The 10,978-nt window shown below is 41.0% G+C and overlaps 1 long non-coding RNA gene across 1 annotated transcript; it reads left to right on the top strand.

Annotated features, from left to right (window-relative positions):
* The first annotated feature begins 1,278 nt into the window (after positions 1–1,278).
* Positions 1,279–2,769, top strand: LOC148131880 (uncharacterized). Its single transcript, XR_015747268.1, has 2 exons — positions 1,279–1,361; positions 1,918–2,769. It is a non-coding gene; the product is annotated as an uncharacterized LOC148131880 (long non-coding RNA).
* Positions 2,770–10,978: the final 8,209 nt, after the last annotated feature.

The following is a 10,978-nucleotide window of genomic DNA, read 5'->3' as shown; positions in this document are numbered from 1 at the left end:
ATTAGAGGTCTACCGTGGGTATACATGTAGTCCTCGACTTAACCACAGTTTGTTTAGTGATTGTTTGAAGTTACAATGACACTAAAAAAGAGATTTATGATGTTTTCCACATGTACGACTGTTGCAGTATCCTCATGGTCACTTGATCAAAATTCAGACACTTGGCAATTGCCTCTTATTTATGATGGTTGCAGTGTCCCGGGATCACAATTTGCGACCTTCTGACAAACAAAGTCAGTGGGAAAGCCAGATTCATTTAACAACCACGTTACTAACTAAAAAATTACAATGATTTACTTAACAACTGTGGCAAGAAAGTTCATAAAAGGAGGCAAAACTCACTTGACAACTGCCTCACTTGGCAACTAAACATTTAGGCTCAATTGTGGCCGTAAGTCAAGGACTACCTATATTCCAGTTTAAAAAATCTCCAGATTCCTCTCCAAAATGCAGTCAGATCCATGTGAATTAAATATGTCCAATTTCACTTTGAAGGTCTCAGTCTCCAAAAATATCACATCACGTGTATGGCCACCTGAAGTTTAAGCCAGTTAGACTGGTGGAGTAGGAATTAAGGAGACCAAATTTAATCACAGCCGCAACATTCACTGGATGACTTTTGGCTACTGGTCATTTCTTATGTTAACACTGCTACGCATCAAGATGAGATTGGGGACCCAAAGAAAAAGGTTTAATAAATCAGCCTAAAAGAAAAGGAAAAAGGAAAAATCACAGATAAGACTCACTCATGAGTTCTGATATTCCTGGTCTCTATTTACTTTATATCCCCTTGAGATTAAATGTCTCAAAGATCTTCTTTGAGCAAGAGAGTTGAGGACTATATCTTCCAGGGGATCAAACAGATGTGCTGCAGAACATGAGAAGTACCGGGGTTTTCAGAGGCAGATCCAAAAGAGATATAATATTGAGGAGCAGAATACTTCTGTAGACCTAGCATTCCATGCCAACTGAATCAGAATTGTATGTCCAGTCCGTTTGCCTAAAAAATTCGGTCCCATCCTCTTCCTTCCACCTTCCTTCAAGCACCTTTCATTTGAGCAGCCCCATCTAGAGTCAGGCTGTATCTTTTGATGTTGCAAAAAAATAAAATCAAAATACTTACTCAGGCAAGGCAATGCTCCTCAAAATCAGCCACTAAATCATTGTTTCTTTTTTGGCTGTACCTCCTTTAGAATTGTAGAAGAAGGGCATAGGCTTTTGCCTTTAAATTGAAGTTTTGTTTTCTTTTTGTTTCCTAACCCTTGACAGATAATAATGTGACCCTTAGACCCTGGGAAATTGCGATGATTGTTCTGGGCTGTTTATTTGGAGGCATGATGATCTTTGGATTAATGTGCATGGTAAATATACGGTTATTTATGTTTGTTTGTTGCTTCTGCACTGATCTCCAAGGGAAACTGGACCAGGATCTGACAATGAAAAAAAAAGGGATAAAAGCTTTTTCTTGAAAAATCTAACGTCCTAGATGCACAGATCAATTGGTCCCAGGGAGGCATGTAATTCATTGAAATACTTTATTAGAGGGGTGGGGAGCATTGGACCTTTTATGACCTGTGGACTTTAACTCCCAGAATTCCTGAACCAGCTATGCTGGCTCGAGAATTCTGGGAGTTGAAGTCCACAAGTCATAAAGGGGCCATTGTTCCCCACCCCTGCTTCATTGTGAAAAGGATACATTCTTTTTATTTTCCTCCTCTCTTCATATGTGTGATCTTATCAAACACAGCAGGACTAGCTGCTAATTGCAGCATGGATTCCATGCTTAGGTGCTTGAGGGAGTGAGCAAATGGGAGGAAAGTTGTGAAAGACAGAATAACCATTTCCAGGGAGTTATAGAAAGACAAAATTGAAGCAGTTATGACCTGATGTTTACAAAGACTTTCTTGTTTATTTTAGATCTGCTACTATCTGAAGAAACGATGTCCAGTACAACAGAGTACCTGTGTAACAACAGGAAGTTACATCCCTCATTCTGTGCAATGTGGAAGGTGTTGAGGTGTTAAACAATGGAAAAGACATAATCGGAACAAACTGTGTTAACCGTCTCTTCCCTTGCTGCTATTCTGCAGTCCCGGCAGTAGCTGTATAAGAAGGAGTGACTGCTGAACTCATATATACAGTATATATATTCAGGACATTTTTTTCTTCTTCCACATGTAGATTCAGATTATAAATAATTTAGAATATGGACTCTACATTGGCTCGGAAGCCAACCATGATGGTCTTTGATAGACATCTGTTATTTGGTGTCAAAGTCATATTTCTTTCAGAACATCTCACTTCTGTTGGTGACTGTTGTAGTTAATTAGTAATTCTTAGAACTTTTCCTCATCCATTGTTTGCTCCCGCTTACCACCTTTCTACTTTCTGTTATGTAGTGCCCACTTAAAAGAAGTAAAAAGTATTCTTAGATTGGAACGAGACAGAGAAGCTGATAATAGTTCTGTGGCAGTAAAGAATAAAGGAGGGAGCCCATACTCCGTGGAGTTCAGGGGAACGACGACAACCCTCTTTGGCTAACTAAATATCCCCAAAATTTATTGATCAGTACTAAAGTTTTTACTTCATTCACAAAAATGCTAAGGCTAATGAGAGGGAACAAAAGAATTGGTCTGAAGAGGTAGGATACGGTGCAGATTTGGAGCATATCAAGAAGAGAGGAAGAGAGAGGAAGAGAAAAGAAAAAGAACAAGAGAAGAAAAGAAAAAAGGAAGAAAAAAGGAAGGAAGGGAGAAAGAGAAAGAGAAAGAGAGAAAAAGAAAAAAAGATGACTTGCTAATGATTACTATAAAAATGGTAGTAAAATTGGGTCTGATGATATGGTCACTTACTTTACAACTTTACAATGGAAATTTCAGTCCCGATTGAGGATTACTGTAAATGCTTTAGAATGCAAGAGTTTTCTAGCAATCAGAAACATGAGTTTTCTTCCCCCTGTAGTACAGTAGTGCTAAATTACCTTTCCTGCTTTCTCTAACGGTAATTTGTTTCTACCTGCTTGTGTATTTGTAAATAAATAGATATTACATGGCAATGTACATTTCTTTCTCTTCCTTTTTGGTCACACATATATATTTGTGCATCAGAATATCTTTTTTTTAAATTTTAGTAGACATTTTAAGAATACAGTCAAGACAAAACACTTAACTAAAAAAAGAAAAAAAATAAGAATGAAAAGGAATTTATAAGACCGATTAAGAATTTCAAAATAACATTAGGTTAGTGTTGCGCATTAAAATACATTATATCAATTTTAAATTCAAACTAATAGTCAATAATTAATTAAAGCAGCCAGTATAATATAAATCAGGATGATGCATTAACATTTTTGTCTCATGCAGAGGTTTTCAAACTTTCTTAGTTCATGGTACCCTTAGTATAGCAACAGCAGTAGCATTTAGACCTATTATACTGCTTCATAGTGCTTTACAGCCTTCTCTAAGCAATTTACACAATCAGCGTATTTTCCCCAACAATCTGTCTCCTCATTTTACGGAGCTCAGAAAATGGAAGGATGAGTCCACCTTGAGCCGGTGAGAATTGAACTGCTGGCAGTCAACAGAATTAGCCCGCAATTATTACATTCTAACCACTGCGCCACCGCGAATCTTGGTAATTCTTTTACAGTGACATCTAGGCCAGCTAGTACTGTAGTTCATGTCATGTCTGAGAGATGTCAACTATTGCTGTGTTTCCCTCAAAAATTTAAATATTCTGCAGTGCCCTGACAGTTTGCAGTTTCAGCCTGCTGCACTATGGCACACAGCTTGGGCAATGTGATCTAAACCAGTGTTCCTTAAATTTGGCAACTTCAAGATGTATGGACTTCAATCCCCAGAATTCCCCAGCCAGCAACCAGCATTGCCATAGCTAGTTAAGGAATTCTGGAAGTTGAAATCCACTCAACTTAAAGTCACTAACTTTGAGAACCACTGGTGTAATCGAAGAAGTTTACTCTTATTTAATAAAACAAACAAAAGCTAATAGATTAAAGCTTTATGTGAAGAAAAAGAGTAACTTTGAAAGCTGTACCATTCCCTAAGTGGAATCCCTAAGTGGTTTCTAAGTTTGATTGACATTTTGTATGAAACATATTCCTCAAATATGAGGTTATTTTTGACACGGATGCAAAGAACCAAACAACATAGGAATAGAAACATCCATAAGATTTCTTCTGGGAAAGAAACAGGATAGGTTTGTTTAAGTAATAAATTGCTGGGAGTTTTATGTCATATAATTTTAATAAATTATTATTATTATTAATGTGCAAGAAAGCAAATTTGACCTTTCATTCATCCTAGCCTAGAGTTCAATTCCTCTGAAGAGATGCTTTCTGAATCTAAATTTCCACTAGCTTCTCATTTTTATTTTTACCACAAAGGAGATTGTGCTCTGCAGAACAACTCAGCACTAGAACTTGCTAACTGAATCACTACCCTTCAGACAACACATTTCCTGTGTTTGTAATTATTCTTACATCAACTTGGATGTAAAGTTGATATATGGCCTGGTCTGATCTGATGTAATCAAACAGGTCCCATTTGCAGCATATAAACTGCCTTCCAGATCTGTCATCCACTGTCTACTTGCTATGACACAAACATCTCAACCATCAAAACACACACACACACACACACACACACACACACACACACACACACACTGCCCAGCAAAGGAGATGAGATACTACAGAATTGCAAGATTCAGCAACCGATACACAAATCTAAAGAAAATCCTGGAGATTTTAGCTGTTATGGGCAAATATAGCATAATGAAATTATCAAATACTTCCCAACAAGAAAAATTATAGACAAGATAAAAAGTACTGTTGTCTTAGATCTCCTCTGTCCTCAAAAGAAAACCTGACAATCAAACTGGACATGTCTTGGGAGCCCCAATGATTTCTAATCCTGACTTCTGGGAGTGTCTTTGATTTTCTTGATTTTTAGATAGTTTCGTGAGGAGTATCATTGTAAGGAGCAGGTCCTGGAACTCCACTTATATCTCCTAAATGCAGCCAAGACAGGATATACAAGCAAGACAGGGCGAGACCTAAGTTTTTGGGATTAGTAAAGGAAATGAGCAACTATGGGAGAGGTCCATCTTGGAGTTTTTTCACTGCAGTGTTCCACTTACACAAAATATACTGGTCATTCAGATGATGCTAATATCATCTACTAAACAGGTATTGTTGTCTGGCTATTGTACCCTTAACCCTGGGCAACCGCGGAAAGAGCAAGGCAGTCAAATGACACCATGCTGGCCATAATGTCCAGTTCTGGTCACCATCATACAAAAAAGAGGCTTAGACCCTACAAATATTGCATAGAAGAGCAACAAAGATAATAAGTGATCTGGAATCTAAACTGTATGATGAACAACTGAAGGAATTAGATATGTCTAGTCTAATGAACAAAGGACTATGGGTGAAATGAAAGCAGTTTTCTAGTATTTGATGGGCTGTCACAGACAAAAGGGGCAAGGAGGTTAACATATTCTCCAAAGCAGGGGTCTCCAACCATGGCAACTTTAAGACTTGTGAACTTCAACTTCCAGAATTCCTCAGCCAGCTTTGCTGGCTGAGGAGTTCTGGGAATTGAAGTCCACAACTCTTAACGCTTTGCTGGCTGAGGAATTATGGGAATTGAAGTCCACAAGTCTTAAAGCTTTGCTAGCTGAGGAATTATGGGAATTGAAGTCCACAAGTCTTAAAGCTTTGCTAGCTGAGGAGTTCTGGGAATTGAAGTCCACAAGTCTTAAAGCTTTGCTAGCTGAGGAGTTCTGGGAATTGAAGTCCACAAGTCTTAAAGCTTTGCTAGCTGAGGAGTTCTGGGAATTGAAGTCCACAAGTCTTAAAGCTTTGCTGGCTGAGGAATTCTGGGACTTGAAGTCCACAAGTCTTAAAGCTTTGCTGGCTGAGGAATTCTGGGAATTGAAGTCCACAAGTCTTAAAGCTTTGCTGGCTGAAGAGTTCTGGGAATTGAAGTCCACAAGTCTTAAAGCTTTGCTGGCTGAGGAGTTCTGGGAATTGAAGTCCACAAGTCTTAAAGCTTTGCTAGCTGAGGAGTTCTGGGAATTGAAGTCCACAAGTCTTAAAGCTTTGCTGGCTGAGGAATTCTGGGACTTGAAGTCCACAAGTCTTAAAGCTTTGCTGGCTGAGGAATTCTGGGAATTGAAGTCCACAAGTCTTAACACTTTGCTGGCTGAAGAGTTCTGGGAATTGAAGTCCACAAGTCTTAAAGCTTTGCTGGCTGAGGAGTTCTGGGAATTGAAGTCCACAATTCTTAAAGCTTTGCTGGCTGAAGAGTTCTGGGAATTGAAGCCCACAAGTCTTAAAGCTTTGCTGGCTGAAGAGTTCTGGGAATTGAAGTCCACAAGTCTTAAAGCTTTGCTAGCTGAGGAATTCTGGGAATTGAAGTCCACAAGTCTTAAAGCTTTGCTGGCTGAGGAATTCTGGGAATTGAAGTCCACAACTCTTAACGCTTTGCTGGATGAGGAATTCTGGGAAATGAAGTCCACAAGTCTTAAAGCTTTGCTAGCTGAGGAGTTCTGGGAATTGAAGTCCACAAGTCTTAAAGCTTTGCTGGCTGAGGAATTCTGGGACTTGAAGTCCACAAGTCTTAAAGCTTTGCTGGCTGAGGAATTCTGGGAATTGAAGTCCACAAGTCTTAAAGCTTTGCTGGCTGAAGAGTTCTGGGAATTGAAGTCCACAAGTCTTAAAGCTTTGCTGGCTGAGGAATTCTGGGACTTGAAGTCCACAAGTCTTAAAGCTTTGCTGGCTGAGGAATTCTGGGAATTGAAGTCCACAAGTCTTAACGCTTTGCTGGCTGAAGAGTTCTGGGAATTGAAGTCCACAAGTCTTAAAGCTTTGCTGGCTGAGGAGTTCTGGGAATTGAAGTCCACAAGTCTTAACGCTTTGCTGGCTGAAGAGTTCTGGGAATTGAAGTCCACAAGTCTTAAAGCTTTGCTGGCTGAGGAATTCTGGGAATTGAAGTCCACAATTCTTAAAGCTTTGCTGGCTGAAGAGTTCTGGGAATTGAAGCCCACAAGTCTTAAAGCTTTGCTGGCTGAAGAGTTCTGGGAATTGAAGTCCACAAGTCTTAAAGCTTTGCTGGCTGAGGAATTCTGGGAATTGAAGTCCACAAGTCTTAAAGCTTTGCTGGCTGAGGAATTCTGGGACTTGAAGTCCACAAGTCTTAAAGCTTTGCTGGCTGAGGAATTCTGGGAATTGAAGTCCACAAGTCTTAACACTTTGCTGGCTGAAGAGTTCTGGGAATTGAAGTCCACAAGTCTTAAAGCTTTGCTGGCTGAGGAGTTCTGGGAATTGAAGTCCACAATTCTTAAAGCTTTGCTGGCTGAAGAGTTCTGGGAATTGAAGCCCACAAGTCTTAAAGCTTTGCTGGCTGAAGAGTTCTGGGAATTGAAGTCCACAAGTCTTAAAGCTTTGCTAGCTGAGGAATTCTGGGAATTGAAGTCCACAAGTCTTAAAGCTTTGCTGGCTGAGGAATTCTGGGAATTGAAGTCCACAACTCTTAACGCTTTGCTGGATGAGGAATTCTGGGAAATGAAGTCCACAAGTCTTAAAGCTTTGCTAGCTGAGGAGTTCTGGGAATTGAAGTCCACAAGTCTTAAAGCTTTGCTGGCTGAGGAATTCTGGGACTTGAAGTCCACAAGTCTTAAAGCTTTGCTGGCTGAGGAATTCTGGGAATTGAAGTCCACAAGTCTTAAAGCTTTGCTGGCTGAAGAGTTCTGGGAATTGAAGTCCACAAGTCTTAAAGCTTTGCTGGCTGAGGAATTCTGGGACTTGAAGTCCACAAGTCTTAAAGCTTTGCTGGCTGAGGAATTCTGGGAATTGAAGTCCACAAGTCTTAACGCTTTGCTGGCTGAAGAGTTCTGGGAATTGAAGTCCACAAGTCTTAAAGCTTTGCTGGCTGAGGAGTTCTGGGAATTGAAGTCCACAAGTCTTAACGCTTTGCTGGCTGAAGAGTTCTGGGAATTGAAGTCCACAAGTCTTAAAGCTTTGCTGGCTGAGGAATTCTGGGAATTGAAGTCCACAATTCTTAAAGCTTTGCTGGCTGAAGAGTTCTGGGAATTGAAGCCCACAAGTCTTAAAGCTTTGCTGGCTGAAGAGTTCTGGGAATTGAAGTCCACAAGTCTTAAAGCTTTGCTGGCTGAGGAATTCTGGGAATTGAAGTCCACAAGTCTTAAAGCTTTGCTGGCTGAGGAATTCTGGGAATTGAAGTCCACAACTCTTAACGCTTTGCTGGATGAGGAATTCTGGGAAATGAAGTCCACAAGTCTTAAAGCTTTGCTGGCTGAGGAGTTCTGGGAATTGAAGTCCACAAGTCTTAAAGCTTTGCTGGCTGAGGAGTTCTGGGAATTGAAGTCCACAATTCTTAAAATTTGCTGGCTGAAGAGTTCTGGGAATTGAAGCCCACAAGTCTTAAAGCTTTGCTGGCTGAGGAGTTCTGGGAATTGAAGTCCACAATTCTTAAAGCTTTGCTGGCTGAGGAGTTCTGGGAATTGAAGTCCACAAGTCTTAAAGCTTTGCTGGCTGAGGAATTCTGGGAATTGAAGTCCACAAGTCTTAAAGCTTTGCTGGCTGAGGAATTCTGGGAATTGAAGTCCACAAGTCTTAAAGCTTTGCTGGCTGAAGAGTTCTGGGAATTGAAGTCCACAAGTCTTAAAGCTTTGCTGGCTGAGGAATTCTGGGACTTGAAGTCCACAAGTCTTAAAGCTTTTGGCTGCTGAAGTCACAAGTCTTAAAGCTTTGCTGGCTGAGGAATTCTGGGACTTGAAGTCCACAAGAATTCTGAAGGTCTTAAAGCTTTGCTGGCTGAGGATTGAAGTCCACAAGTTCTGAAGTCCACAAGTCTTAAAGCTTTGCTGGCTGAAGTCCACAAGTCTTAAAGCTTTGCTGGGATTCGGGACTTGAAGTCCACAAGAGGAAGTTCTGGGAAGCTTTGCTTGAAGTCCACAAGTCTTAAAGCTTTGCTGGCTTGAAGTCCACAATTCTAAAGCTTTGCTGGCTGAAGAGTTCTGGGAATTGAAGTCCACAAGTCTTAAAGCTTTGCTGGCTGAAGAGTTCTGGGAATTGAAGTCCACAAGTCTTAAAAGCTGAGGAATTCTGGGCTGAAGTCCACAAGTCTTAAAGCTTGCTAGCTGAGGAATTCTGGGAATTGAAGTCCACAAGTCTTAAAGCTTTGCTGAGAGCTGAGGAGTTCTGGGAATTGAAGTCCACAAGTCTTAAAGCTTTGCTGGCTGAGGAATTCTTGAAGTCCACAAGTCTTAAAGCTTTGCTGGCTGAGGAATTCTGGGAATTGAAGTCCACAAGTCTAAAGCTGAGAGTTCTGGGCTGAAGGAGTTCTGAGGAAATTGAAGTCCACAAGTCTTAAAGCTTTGCTGGCTGAAGCTTTGCTCCACAAGTCTTAAAGCTTTGCTGGCTGAGGAGTTCTGGGAATTGAAGTCCACAAGTCTTAAAGCTTTGCTGGCTGAGGAATTCTGGGACTTGAAGTCCACAAGTCTTAAAGCTTTGCTTTTGGCTGGCTGATTGAAGAAGTCTAAAGCTCTGCTGGCTCTGGGAATTGAAGTCCACAAGTCTTAAAGCTTTGCTGGCTGAAGAGTTCTGGGAATTGAAGTCCACAAGTCTTAAAGCTTTGCTGGCTGAGGAATTCTGGGAATTGAAGTCCACAAGTCTTAAAGCTTTGCTGGCTGAGGAATTCTGGGAATTGAAGTCCATAAGTCTTAACGCTTTGCTGGCTGAGGAGTTCTGGGAATTGAAGTCCACAATTCTTAAAGCTTTGCTGGCTGAAGAGTTCTGGGAATTGAAGCCCACAAGTCTTAAAGCTTTGCTGGCTGAAGAGTTCTGGGAATTGAAGTCCACAAGTCTTAAAGCTTTGCTGGCTGAGGAATTCTGGGAATTGAAGTCCACAAGTCTTAAAGCTTTGCTAGCTGAGGAATTCTGGGAATTGAAGTCCACAACTCTTAACGCTTTGCTGGCTGAGGAATTCTGGGAATTGAAGTCCACAAGTCTTAAAGCTTTGCTAGCTGAGGAGTTCTGGGAATTGAAGTCCACAAGTCTTAAAGCTTTGCTAGCTGAGGAGTTCTGGGAATTGAAGTCCACAAGTCTTAAAGCTTTGCTGGCTGAGGAATTCTGGGACTTGAAGTCCACAAGTCTTAAAGCGTTGCTGGCTGAGGAATTCTGGGAATTGAAGTCCACAAGTCTTAAAGCTTTGCTGGCTGAAGAGTTCTGGGAATTGAAGTCCACAAGTCTTAAAGCTTTGCTGGCTGAGGAATTCTGGGAATTGAAGTCCACAAGTCTTAAAGCCTTGCTGGCTGAGGAATTCTGGGAATTGAAGTCCACAACTCTTAACGCTTTGCTGGCTGAGGAATTCTGGGAATTGAAGTCCACAAGTCTTAAAGCTTTGCTAGCTGAGGAGTTCTGGGAATTGAAGTCCACAAGTCTTAAAGCTTTGCTAGCTGAGGAGTTCTGGGAATTGAAGTCCACAAGTCTTAAAGCTTTGCTGGCTGAGGAATTCTGGGACTTGAAGTCCACAAGTCTTAAAGCTTTGCTGGCTGAGGAATTCTGGGAATTGAAGTCCACAAGTCTTAAAGCTTTGCTGGCTGAGGAATTCTGGGAATTGAAGTCCACAAGTCTTAAAGCTTTGCTGGCTGAGGAGTTCTGGGAATTGAAGTCCACAAGTCTTAAAGCTTTGCTGGCTGAGGAGTTCTGGGAATTGAAGTCCACAAGTCTTAAAGCTTTGCTGGCTGAGGAATTCTGGGACTTGAAGTCCACAAGTCTTAAAGCTTTGCTGGCTGAGGAATTCTGGGAATTGAAGTCCACAAGTCTTAAAGCTTTGCTGGCTGAGGAATTCTGGGAATTGAAGTCCACAAGTCTTAAAGCTTTGCTGGCTGAGGAATTCTGGGAATTGAAGTCCACAAGTCTTAAAGCTTTGCT

This window comes from Notechis scutatus, chromosome 2, assembly GCF_049901735.1.
Source record: "Notechis scutatus isolate UNSWTSFEM ecotype Mainland chromosome 2, rNotScu1.2, whole genome shotgun sequence".
Taxonomy (NCBI): Eukaryota; Metazoa; Chordata; class Lepidosauria; order Squamata; family Elapidae; genus Notechis; species Notechis scutatus.
This window is presented reverse-complemented; position numbering and strand designations above follow the sequence as displayed.